The 13688-nt window shown below is 45.0% G+C and overlaps 1 protein-coding gene and 1 long non-coding RNA gene across 2 annotated transcripts in view; both read left to right on the top strand.

Annotated features, from left to right (window-relative positions):
• LOC141122060 (uncharacterized) overlaps nt 1-13688 on the top strand; it is a 396180-nt gene that overhangs the window by 258783 nt on the left and 123709 nt on the right. The gene's annotated exons all lie outside the window — the stretch shown is intronic.
• On the top strand, nt 8061-12192 carry LOC141122049 (uncharacterized). Its single transcript, XR_012240616.1, has 3 exons — nt 8061-8169; nt 11681-11772; nt 11871-12192. It is a non-coding gene; the product is annotated as an uncharacterized lncRNA (long non-coding RNA).

Below are 13688 nucleotides of genomic sequence, written 5' to 3'. Positions count from 1 at the left end.
GTTAATGCTTTAACGCGGCCTAATGCATTCGTAATCGCTTTGAACGAAAATTCGAATGCACTCGAATGTCCAAAAGTTGCAAATACAGACGAAGTCGAATGCTTACGAATGCATCCGCAAGTTGCAAAATACAGACGAATTCGAATAATTACGAATGCATCCGAATGTCCGAGAGTTGCACAATTCATACGAATTTCAATTTCAGTGTGAATTCATTCGTTATTCCGGATACAGTTCTTTAAGCCAATCACTTGATTCCTTGGGGGCTGGATTACTGGCATGGAGTAATTTACAGTCCAATCAGCTGCTTTCTTTTGTGCTGGAGGTTGGATTAGGGGTAAAACTTTACTGCACATGCCTGCCTGGTGGTAACTGAGTGAGAAAGGGAGATTGAGCAGAGGAGGGGAGACATTTGAGAAGCAGCAGAAGAGAGTCCAGTCTTTTGTCAAGATGGATTCAAGCTCTCAACATGAGGTTCCACCTCCTGTTACCAGCCGCAGCAGTGACACAGCAACAACAACCACTACCAGCACCTGTGAGTACCTTGTACCACCATTTTCTGTGTCATGTATGTCAGCATCTGTATTGCCAGGCCCAGACAGTTGTACTTCCACCACCAGTACTACACAAAGTTCCAGTAGTCGTGTTGTTAGGTCTCACAGTTGTGACTTTTCAAAGGGGAGGCAAATGAAGCAGCAGGAGCAGCTTTCCTGTCCTGCTTCAGTGCCTCATCCACAGCTTTCAGGCAGAGCTAGCAGCTGCAAAAGGCCAAACTCTCATACTATGACTAGCAGTAGTGCTGTGCTAAGGCCACCCTCCAAACAGAAAAGGTCAGAGAGGGAAACTGTAGGTTCAAAATCCCCAACTAGCAGGGCTAAGAGGTCCTGCTCTGAGACCAGGAAGCAGTCATCATCTACATCTATTGCATGTCGTCGCCTTTTTCAGGATCTTCCCCAAAAAACAACCTGCACAATTACTAGTGCCAGTTGTGTCACTACCACCTCCGCTATGGGCACTTTGGGAAATGTGGTGACACCAAGTATTTTTTACAGGAAAGGCCTGTCAGTACCACCAACACATACTTTTCATTCTGATCCATTTAAGCAGTCTAAACGTGAAATAATAGAATATGAGCAAGACATTTTGCGTGCTCATAGTTCCACCACCACCACTCACATTGGCACCACCATCACCACTGAAAAAATGACATCTGCAGGTCATACAAGTAATGAGGGCGATTTTTTAGGCACATTTCCCATTAGCTATCCGAGAGAAACGGGAATTCAGCAGGACCCCCCAACATCTGATGGTGATAAATCCTCCTTCATAAACGTGGAAGATTCAGATTATACCCTACCTTTTAATCTCGATCAGGAACCAAATATTGATGAGATAGAATATTCTTCCCATATTAAATGTGATTCCCCACTGTTGTATTCCCCTGAAAGAACAGCACCGGTGGCACCTGTCTCTCCTGTTCCGGTTGAGTCTCCCATTAACATTAGAGCTGCCAGCAAAACTGTTGGTCAAGTAACCTCCTTTACTATCCCTGACATGAGGCCACCTCCCGTTTTATCTCAAAAACACAGCAGCATAGCAGAGTGCACAGGCCAGGCTACAACCCAAATTAAGCAACTTGCTTCAGCATCTGCAGCTGAAGAGGAAACGCTCTCAAAAAAATCTTCACCACACAGTGGCAGCACCCGTCGTTCAAAAATTTGGGAGCATTTCGTGACAGTTGGTGATGGCCGCACAGCTGCATGTAAACTATGCGGCAGAGAAGTAAGCCGTGGGAGACTGTTGGGTCATCTCACGAACGCTGGGATGAAGCAACACATGCTTACCCACCACAGGCCAGTGGTGTTGAGGGAAGAAATGGGTGTGGCTCCCCCATCTACCACCACCATTACCAGCAGCAGTGTCAAAGTCACAGCTACTTCTGCAGCTGCAGGTCATCATACTAAAATGGTAAAGACATCCATACAGCCCACTATAGAACATTTTGGAGGGGTACATTACCGGGGTATGTCAAAACAGCAATCCCGTAAAATTACGCGCCTCATCGGACAACTTATAGCTGTTGGGGGGGCTTCTTTCAATTTTGTGGAAGGGGAGCCCTTCAAGCAGCTAATGCAGGCTGTGGCACCACAATATCAGGTCCCTTCACGCACCACATTCAGTAGAATGGTAGTGCCCTCACTGTACCGGTCATGTGTTGGGGTTTTGAAGGATTTGCTGGGGAAGGCTGCTGGCCAATCAGTTCACTTTACAACTGATTTATGGAGTGCTACAAGTGGCCAGCATGCCTTCCTGTCCTTGACTGTCCATTGGTGGCAGCCCAAAGTGTCGCAAGATGTACAACCAACACCAAAAAAAACCCCAAGGTCAAGAAAAACCTCAAGCGCTGTGGCCACTGCCACAGTGCACAAGACAGGATTGCACTCCTTCCTCCTCCATGCTGAGGTGATGGATCAGCAGCCCACATCACACAATATTCTAAATGCACTTCAGAAAATGATAGGGAAGTGGCTAGGGGAACAGGCAGGCACGAACGTCAAAATGGGATTTGTTGTCAGTGATGGTGGAGCTAACATGACAAAGGCTATCCATGATGGAAGGTTCATTGGTGTGCGCTGCTGTGCACACATCCTGCATCTAGTTGTTAGGTGTGCTCTTGATGATAATACTAACAGTGGAAGGTTAGCAGCACTTTTAGAGTCGTGCCGGAAAATTGCTGGTCACTTCCACCGTAGTGTGAAGGATAGCCACCTTCTCAGGCAGGAACAGAGAAAAGCAGGCCTCGTGGAGCACTGCCTCAAACAGGATGTTGGAACGAGGTGGAACTCCACCTTACATATGCTAGAGCGTATACTCGAGCAACAGAGGGCAATTCATGCAATGTCATGTGAACATTTTATTGGTATTGCCAGACCACTAGGCAGGGAGGACTGGGTCATGATTGACCAAGTTGTCACAGTGCTCAGGCCTTTTGAGGATGTCACTGGCCAATTTAAGCAAAGAGAGTGCTAGCCTGGCAGAAGTGGTTCCCCTCTTTGCACACCTTTCTAATAAAATAGATTCCTTCCTTTCCAATAGGGAAAGATGGCCTGGTGGCAAAATACTTGCAGAAGTTGATGCCCTTCTGAGGAGACTGAAGGAGCAACTCAGTTGGCGCATAAAAGAGCTCATCGACCCTCGCCCCGAGTTCATGTTAGCCACAATTTGTGACCCCAGAATAAAAGGCAAAATAGCACTCAGGAAAAATACTCTCACCACCTGGCGGGATATATTGATAGAGAGGGTACGTGAGAGGGAAAGGCAAATGGGAATACAGTTAGAGGAGGGAGAAGAAGATGAGCTGGAGATGTCTGATGATACTCTGTTAGCTAACACTAGCAGCACTGCTGCCAGTGCTCACTCCTCCAGAGCATCAGCCTTTTGGGCTGAGGCACTTGACAGTTTTGTGGGACCCACTAAACAGCCCCCTAGAAAAAAAAAAAGTGCTGGTGACATAGTTAGGGCTTACCTAGCAGAACCTCCTTTGCCCCCCAGTACAGATCCCTTAAGTTTTTGGGATGAGAAGAAGGGTGTGTGGCCTGCTTTGTCCTCAGTAGCCCAGGAGCTTCTTTCCTGTCCCTCAACCACGGTCCAGAGTGAGCGGGTGTTTTCTGTAACAGGAAATATTTTATGCCCTCAGCGCTCACAATTGCTCCCCCAGCTCTTAGAGCAAATGACTTTTTTAAAAGTCAACCTGCCAAAGCTTGGTTACCCTGCTCTTGAGTTTGATGCTGAATAAAAAAATTATACTCATCCATGTTAACATAATTTCGAATTCTCCACCTGACCGAGTCCCACGTCTCCCCTAAGGTCCTCATTCCATGCCAGAAATCATCAGATATCCCATCCTGACCATTTATGTGAGGGCTTAAATATGGTAGTTAGTTACTCCATGTCTGACCCTATACCATCCTATCAAATATAATGAACAACTGAGATGGTCAGGTTGAAAACAAAGTTCCATTTGGTTTGTGATGATTTGGCATGGAATGATCCCCTACTAAGTCCCACCTCATACCTCCTGCCCTGCCCTGCCATTTTCCTGTCCAAGGTTAGCTACTGATCTGGTAGTCTAACTTAAATAGTTGTCCTTTTGAGACAACTGTGTCATTTAGTATCATAAAAAATAAATGGGACAGCTGTATCTTTTGTACATATAAATTAAAACTTTAAAACATTCAGTTCGTGAAACTTACCTGCTGAAAGTCCTCCTAACTTCTGTTGTTTCCACTCCCCCTGCCTTCTTCTCAAATCTCCAATACTTAGGACACTGGAACACAAATGCATTCCCTTTAAGTTTGGTATAAGCAACACCATGAAGGGGAAAGGCAAACCGTTTGGCAGTGCGACTGTGCACATGGTCATGCAATATAGCAGGAAAGCACAGACCATGCATGAGTGCAAACAGCACCTTGGAGGATTGCCTTCTGTCGGGGTTTCACTACCTTGACAGGTGTCAAAACTGGCTCAAGCTGCTGGATTTGTATTTATTAAGTTAAAAATGTTGTAGTTTTGGTTGTTGTGTTATGCAGCTTGCCAACCTGGCTGTTGCTTGCTTACTCCTATACTTGTAGTACTGGTGGTGGAAATAGTGGTGATACGGAGTCTGCTGCTATGCTAATATACATACAGACACATGAAAATGAAGGCCTACAATGGTACTACGAGTCTCCTATACCCCCACCACCAAAATGTTTTTTTGTTCAACCCTCTAATGGCACCTACATCGTGGCAAAGAGTTTTTTGCTGCTAATATATCCAGTTCACCAAGATATTCATGCAATTTCCAGGCCACATTGTTGGCAACATGGCACTTGTAAGTTGGCACTCTGGAAAGTCATCATCCACAACAAGGAAGGAAAGACTGTTATCGCGTTGCCGTGAGTCAGAAATAGGTGAGTTGCTCAACTGCCCACATACTCCCCCATCCATCATTGATTTCCATTCATTTATGTAACTCTTGTTTTATTTGCCAATGTAGTGTAAGAACCACTGGAATGAGTGGATGAGACTTCATCATGACAGACACATACAAGTTGAAGACTTCACAGGTACGCATTAACCATACACATCTTTTAGGATGTAAAAATAACGGCAAACATGTATGTAGGGATGCACAATAGCAGTATTGGATACTAGTAATTATTTCTCTGTACTCGTCTTCAATACCAAAGACCATTCAGGTGCATCCAGGTACTGTTAGAGAGTGGGACGCCAGCTTCACAGCCTATCAGGAAGCCAGGCCTCCCAGATTCTTGATTGGCAGTCATTTGGTATTGACGAATACAGATTAAAAATTGCTCGTATCCAATATCAGTATCAGTGCATCCCTACATAGAGGGAATCTCAAGTGATGCATGCATGTTCATTTCAAACATAAAATCAAGAAAGCTGTATACTGAACACTTATACACTTTTCCAGATCATTATATGTTGTAGTCCAAACTTTCTGTAACAGAAATGGAAATAGTATTAGTATTCATTACTAATACTTTTTCCATTTCTGTTACTGCAACTTTGAACTAGAACATATAATGATGCGGAAATAAAAAGAGAATAGTAAGGTCAGCAAGCCAGTATAATACCTAGCTAAATCTAAATGAAGTTGTTGGTGACAACTGGCAAAGATGTTCTTTTTAAGTTGATGATTACCATGTGTGATAGCATGTGTGTTATTATCAAGCAATAAGCAACCAGATATGTAATAAACTGTAAAATATCACATAATAATCAAAATAAAGGCACTAAAGTATGCTTTTATTTGGCGAAAATTATTTGCATTTATTTGCACAAACAAACGTAGAAAAATAACATGTATGTTAACACGTATACATATATATATATATACAACTCTAAACAAAACGGTGAACTGAGCTGCTTTGGGTCCTGGGGCAGAGGAAGAACTAACCCTCAGTTTTCAGAAGGAGAGGGTTCTCTGCTGCTTTCTGTACTAACAGACGAGCTCCCAGGCAATGGAGCATTGTGCCTGGAAATTGCTTCTATCAATGAGAGTCTCAAATGCTCCATTGCCTGGTTGTGCTGTTGGTTTACCCGGCTCAACAACAATTCAAAATGGTCCATTTGCTGTCTGCCTATGAGATGTATGGTCCGGGTAAGCCTTCTCATGTCCCGTGACTGCCTTCGATTTTCAGTTGTCAATCTCCTCACTTCACTAAGGAGCCTCTCAATTTGTGCAGTTAAGCCCGGTGCAGTTGGCACCCGGACAGGAGGTGGCGACTGCAGTACATGCACACTGGGAGCAGCAGTACATGGTGGCAGCAGCATGCCTGAACTTTGGCCCCTGACCTCCTCCTCTGGCCATGGGGAGAAGGCAGGAGTCTGTGACATAGCAGGTCTCAATTCTGGCTCATTCTGCAGCTCTATACCCTCCAAAATAAGGACAGGCGAGTGCGGGCTGCACTGCGCTCTCCCCTCTGGCTGGTCTTGTTGATCTAAAATAGAAGAGATAGCAAATGTTGACGATAGCATTCATAAACAATTCTAGGTTACACATACAAACATTAGGGTTGATTTACTAACACTGGACACGGTGCTAACTCTGGTGAAGCTATGCAGAAACCAATCAGCTTCTAACTTTAGCTTGTTTAATTAGGCTTTCCCAAAAAAATCTGGAAGCTGATTGATTTCTCTACAGAGCTGCACCACATTTTGCACTGTAATTTTGTGTAAATCCACTTCATTGTTTACTACTTTAAAACACAACACTTCACTGTATGATTTCATGGTGAAGTGATTGAAGTATGAGTTGTGTGTATGAAAATGAATGGTAATATCTTTTATATGTTAACCCTTTCATGACTAAGCCTATTTTTGACATTTGGTGTTTACAAGTTAAAATCCGTATTTTTTTGCTATAAAATTACTTAGAGCCCCCAAACATTATATATATTTTTTTGCAGAGAATCTAGAGGATAAAATGGTGATTGTTGCAATATTTTTTATCACACCGTATTTGTGCAGCGGTGTTTAACACAACATTTTTTTGGTAAAAGGGACACTTTCATGAATTTAAAAAAGAAAAAAACAGTAAAGTTAGCCCAATTTTTTGGTATAATGTGAAAGATGATGTTATGCCGAGTAAATAAATACCAAACATGTCACGCTTTTTAATTGCACGCACTCGTGGAATGGTGACAAACTACGGTACCTAAAAATCTCTATAGGCGACTCTTTTATTTTTTTTTATGGTTACCAGGTTAGAGTTACAGAGGAGGCCTGATGCTAGAGTTATTTATCTCGCTGTGACGATCGCGGCGATACCTCACATGTGCGATTTAACCACCATTAACATGTGCGGGCGCAACTTCCGTATGCGTTTTTTAGTGAGCGAGCTCGCGGGGACAGGGGCGCTTTACATTTTTGGATGACTTTTATTGCTGTCACAAGGGATGTAAACATCCCTTGTGACAGTCATAGGTGGTGACAGGTACTCTTTATGGAGGGATCGGGGGTCTAAAAGACCCCCGATCCCTCCTTTGCACTTCACAGTATTCAGATCGCCATTTTGGGCAATTCTGAATACTGTATATTTTTTTTAAAACAGGCGCCACTGGCAACCGAGTAGACGGGAAGTGAGGTCATGACGTCGCTTCCGCATTTACAATTAGAAGAATGGAACGAAGCCGCTCTCAGCTTCGTTCCAGACTGTCAGCAGCCGGCAGTAGCTGAGATGGCGGATTGGTCATCGGCCTTCCGGTGGATCGGGAGGCCTGGTAAGAGCAGCAGGAGGCGGCGGGAGGGGGGGTGGGGGGGGAGTCCCCTCTCGCTCCTCCGGTATAACAGCCGAGCAGCTTTTAGCCGCATCGGTTGTTATACTTGGAAAGCCGATCGCCCGCTCTAAACAACAGTACCGGGATGATGCCTGCAGCTGCGGGCATCTTCCCGGTATAACCCCTGAAAGTCTAGGCTGCACATCTGCGTACGCTCGGCGGGAAGGGGATAATAATGACTGTTGATTATGGTGGGTCCTGTTTCTTTATATTGGCAGCTTGTGTACTTACCCTGAGGAGTATTGGGCCGCTGTTTTCTGCCAGATGACGCTGGAGGGATACGGCTGGGGCTTTCTGTTAAAGATGGAAGAAAAGAGTCAAGGTAATGTTCCAGATAAAGTTAAGTCAACAGCGCTATTTATTTTTGCCTGTTATAAGTTGTACTACAACATCAAAGCATTATAAATAAAAGTTACCCCAGATGTATCCTGACTCCTTGTGTCATAAATTACTGTATTCCTAACTTATTGGCCAAACTGTAATTGCCCAAAAATATACTGACACAAAGATCGAAGTAAAATGTCTGTTTTCTTTTGGTTGACGATCCTTTGGAGGCAAAGTATCAAAAATGTTTCCCTTGTATCTGTGTAAACTACTTCCATGGTCCCTCCCTACCGCTCTGCACCGACTCGGAGATGAACCACATTCTGCAGATACACCATTGTAACTACCAGTTAATCCACCATAACTGGCATTCCACCGGGGGGACCCCCATACCTTAGATGGGTCCCAATCATCTGATCACAGCAAGTTATTTTAAAATACCTCCAAAGACCCAACCGAACGTACCCTGTAAAATAAACAAAAACAACCAATACATCAAAAAAGTAAGCATAGAAGGAACCAAGCCGATGTAGGGAGGGAGGGCGGGCAGGAATGCTTCTCCTCCTTGTGTACTCCTAGGATGTCTGGTTTCACCTTGTCTCCCCCACACTCCTGGCTTTTTGCAGTCCCTCCTCCACGCTGTCTGCCCAATCCCCTGCACCTCCATGTTCTCTGACAACATGTTTTTATCCCGACTTGCCCGGCTTCCCTGTGCTCCTAATCATGCTAGCACTACGTTGTTTTTTTTATGTTTGGGCTTCGAGCTAATACTCTGTCTGTACTCACAAAAAAGTGCACTGAGGTGAATTAAAGTGGATTGTGTACCCTACTTTGTCATTTTAACACTACAGGTGATAAGGCTTACCGGTACGTAAAATGAATATTATTTAAGAGATATCCTCCTCAGATGCAGCCGCTGAGGCCAGCGGTGGTGCATGTGCTCTGAAGGTCCGCTGGACCCTGCAGAAAAATCAAACCTCTTCACCAGTAAAAGGACTCCCACGCACATGCGTGGGAGAGACCTCATTGCAGCTCCGGCCACTCAGAAGCGCCGGAGCCCACGACCGCGGAAGAGACGGTGAGGCAACGTGTCAGCCCGCTCAGCGCTGACCGGGTCGGCCTGCAGGGGCCTCGTTCTAAGGTATTTCATAGAAATTCATAATGTGCTATTATTATGCGATGCATACTAGCACATTATGCCATTGTCTTGCAAGTTTCTTTTTTTTTTCTTCTGTGGTTTAAAGCCGCTTTAATTTGCACTGGAACTGTAAAATCAAATCTAAAGTTGCTGATGTGTTAAAACAGATGTTATATTTTTTGCCAAATTGAACAATGAACACTTTTGTGAATATCCTTTTACATATACTATACCCCCCTCTTTTATTACACAATCCCATGCTTACTTCAGTATCCTCAGTTCCCCCCCTTCACTTCACAGTTTCCCCTTCACAGTCGTGTTCTGAAGGTATGAGGTGTCATGTGTGTATGAATTTGAAAATGGACCTTAATAATAATAATGTGTATTAGATGATAATGCCTGTGTGTATATAATATCATGGACATGGATGAATGATGATGATGGTGTGTCCTGTTTCTTTCCAGATTATGTACACTACTTACCCTGAGGCGTAATGGTCCGCTGCTTCCTGCCACTTGATGCTTCTGGAGAGTCCGGGATACGGATCGCGCTTTCTGTTAAAGACGGAAGAAAAGACAAGAGTCAAGGTAATGTTCAAGATAAAGTCAACAGCTTTATTTATTATTTTTGCCTGGTATATGTTGGAAGACAACAACATATTTTATAATCAAAGCGTAAAAAAGTGCACTGAGGTGAATTAAAGTGGATTGCATACCCCGCTTTGTCATTTTTTTACCTACAGGTAATCCTATAATAAAGCTTACCTGTAGGTAATATGAATATCCCCTAAACCTGTACGGTTTAGGAAATATCCACCTCGGATGCAGCCGCTGACGTCAGTGGCGGTGCATGCGCTCTGAAGGGCCGGCGGACGCCGGACGGTTCAGAAAAATCAAAGCACCTCGCTGGAAACTGGACTCCATAGCGCCTCCAGCCACACACAGCGTCGACGCCCGGAAGAGAAGGCGAGGCAACGTGTCATAGCGCTGGCCAGGTTGGGCTGCTGGGGCCTCGTTTATTTTATAATGTGCTAGTATGCGATGCATACTAGCACATTATGCTATTGTCTCGCAGGTGTTTTTTTTTTCTTCCGTGGTTTACTACCGATTTAATTTGCACTGGAAATGTTAAAATCTAATCTAATCTGAAGTTGATGATGTGTTAAAACAGATGAGATGATATATTTCTTGGCAAATTGACCAATTAACATTTTGGTGAATAGCGTGCCCTTTTATAGTACACCCCCCTCTTTTATTACACAATCCCATGATTGTTTTAGTTTCCCCATGACAGTAGTGTTCTGATCTGAACACCCTTCACAATGGTATCTTCTCCCCCACCTTCATAGCACCTGAGTACACCTGTGTCCTCTGCCCTCCCCCTTTGCATCCTAACCCCCCTGCAACTCGACCCTCCTTCACATCACAGCCTTGGCACCTCTGGCCCCCTTCACATTACACAGCCCCCTGCATATTTGGCCCCCATCACATTACACAGCCTCTGCACCTTTGACACTTTCACATCCCCCCTGCAGCGCTGCCCCATCCTACCTTATTTGGGCACACAGAGCCGGAGACACAGCAGCACTGAATAATGGGTGGGAGCAGGAGGTGCTGCTGAAGTTAACCAGCAGTTGATTGGTTGCTAGGGCCGCATAGTAACCAATCACCTGCTGTTTAACTTGTGAAGTTATTTTTAGCATTTCTGCGATAGTGACAGCGGCAGAGGGAGGCAGACAGAACCGTCACCTAAATGGCTGGATTGTGGCGTTCCAGGTGGCACAGTGACTTGGTCCACATCTGGCCCACAGTCCGCCATTTAGTGATGCCTGCTTTAAATGTTAAAGAGGAGGGCCAGTCAAAAAAAAAAATTAAAAGTCAGCACCTACAAATACTGCAACTGCTGACTTTTAATTGGACACTTACCTGTCCCAGGGTCCAGCGATGCGGGGGATCGAAGCCCCGCTCGTCTCCCCCTCCGTTCAGTGGCGCCGGCATTGCAACTGTGGGCGCTGGGCTGTGGCTTCACTGCCTGGCACCCACTGCGCATGCGTGAGCGGCGCCGCGCGCCGTGATTGGCCGCTCAGTCACCTGGGACCTGTAATGGGTCCCAGATGATTGACTGGAGGGAGGGAGCAGAGCTGAGCCCTTCCTGTGCCGAGGGGGAAGTGATGTCACCAGCCCAGGCACTGGAAGAGGCAGACTACAAGGGACCACCTAGCAACAGGCATTTAGAGGTAAGTAAAAAAAAAATATCCAAAGGTTTTTTTTTATTTTTTTTTAGGCACAATCATGACTTTTTTTTTTTAGGGTGGAACACCACTTTAAATAGAAGTTTACCATTAATTATACATCCTTTGTCTTTGTGTTAGGTACTCACCAGAATGTCGATGGGATGGACTTGGAGCTGATCGCTCTACAGATGATGTTTCTCGATCTGGAAAACATGTATGTAAAGAAAAACGTAAGTTTCACATGCATAGTCATAACAAATAATAGTGAGCTTGAAACAACCATATAACAGCAATATATAATGATATATTTCATTTTACTCACCAACAGCTCTTTGATGTGGACCCCTGCTGCTGACTCCAGGGACATCCTCTGCCAGAAGGCCAAGGCCATCTTTCAGCTTTACCTCCCACTCACGTAACTCAACAGGCTTTCCCCTAATATGCTCTCCCCATAGACGCTTCTTCAGCTTTTTGATGACTGCCGTCCGACAATCATAGAATCTGCACATGAAAAATAAACATTATTAGTTACATAAAATAGAAACCAAACTGATTTATTTTTTTGAAAAGCAACCTGTCGTTTCACACAGTGATGGTTTTTTATGTTACAATATTTCCATGTATGTTAATGTTCTCTTCTGTATGTGGCTGTGCCAAATAAATAGTTTTGTAAAGTAGAACTGTTAATTTTTATTGACTATTACACTGTGTATTTTTTACAAATGTGTGTTCTAAGAGCCCTTTCACACTGGGGTGGTTTGCAGGCGTTATTGCGCTAAAAATACTGCCTGCAAACCGACCCGAAACAGCCGCTGCTGTCGGGCTTTCACACTGAAGCGGTGCGCTGGCAGGAGAAGAAAAAAACTCCTGCAAGCCGCAACTTTGGAGCGGTGAAGGAGCGGTGTATTCACCACTCCTTCACCGCTCCTGCCAATTGAAATCAATGGGACAGCGCACAAAAAAGGGGACCCAGGGAAAAGGAACGGGACAGGTGCCAGTTCCACCCAGGGAAAAAGAATTCATCAACAAGGACCAGCAGATTAGCAAAAATATGAAAAATTTTTTAATATTAAGTTGAATAATTCCACATATACACCAAACACAAAATCAAAAATTATGACAATAAGTGAACCAAGACCTGACACTAAGAAAATAAAATAGACAACGTTGTCTAGGAACAGAACAACACACAGATGGCCACCACTAAACACACACAACAAGGACGCCCAGCTGGATTAATGAATGAAAAGATACACAGCAAAACATGAAACGTCTCATAAGTATCTCAGAAGGTTGTGGATCAAGGCTGGGAGATTGGTGTGTGCAGCCGTATGATTGGGGGGGAAGTCCGCCTTGTAGGATGCCAATGCCAGGCCTTAGGTGAGCCTTGAGATGTATTGCATGGACATAGCTGATTGAGACACTAACGGCTGAGTGTCATACAATGACTGGTGAAGTATATGAGCAGCTATGTGGGGATGGTACATAGATCAAGATGTAGGTGTGCCTGCATCGGTAATAATCACTGTGAATAAAGTTGACAGTGGGTGGGAGACAACTGTGTAACTATGGTGACATCAGTCACGATTAGAATATGAACAGATACAGTCTCACCAGTCCCGGGATACCGAAGTTGAGCAGGCTGGTGGATCATTCCAATCCCACTTGGATCATCTCAGGTGGTACGAAGCGGCTGCATCCAGGTCGGGTCAGCTGGATGGGGCTTCGTAGATCCGTGTGCTCGGTTTGCCAGCAGCGATGATGAGGAGCGGAGGCGTGTTAGAGCTTGCCGTCTGAGTGCAGCGTAGGTCAGCGTCCACTTCCTGGTTCCATGCTGTGAGGCTTCACACGAGGGCGGACGGAATACCCAGGGCTGATGGGTGGGTCTGTGTGTGACGCTAGGTGGAGCGTGATGGCGTCATGCTGACGCGTTTCATCCGTCACAGGGATTTCTTCAGAGCATGGGACAGCGCGGCTATACTGCGCCAATACCGCGTCAATACAGCATCTATAGCCACGCTATACGAGCGGTTTTAACCCTTTTTCGGTTAAAACCGCAACGCTGGCGGCCGAATACCGCTGCAATAACGACGGTAAAGCAGCGCTAAAAATAGCGCTGTTTTACCGCCGACGTCCCCACTGCCCC

Source organism: Aquarana catesbeiana, unplaced genomic scaffold (genome assembly GCF_042186555.1).
Source record: "Aquarana catesbeiana isolate 2022-GZ unplaced genomic scaffold, ASM4218655v1 unanchor237, whole genome shotgun sequence".
Classification (NCBI taxonomy): domain Eukaryota; kingdom Metazoa; phylum Chordata; class Amphibia; order Anura; family Ranidae; genus Aquarana; species Aquarana catesbeiana.
This window is presented reverse-complemented; position numbering and strand designations above follow the sequence as displayed.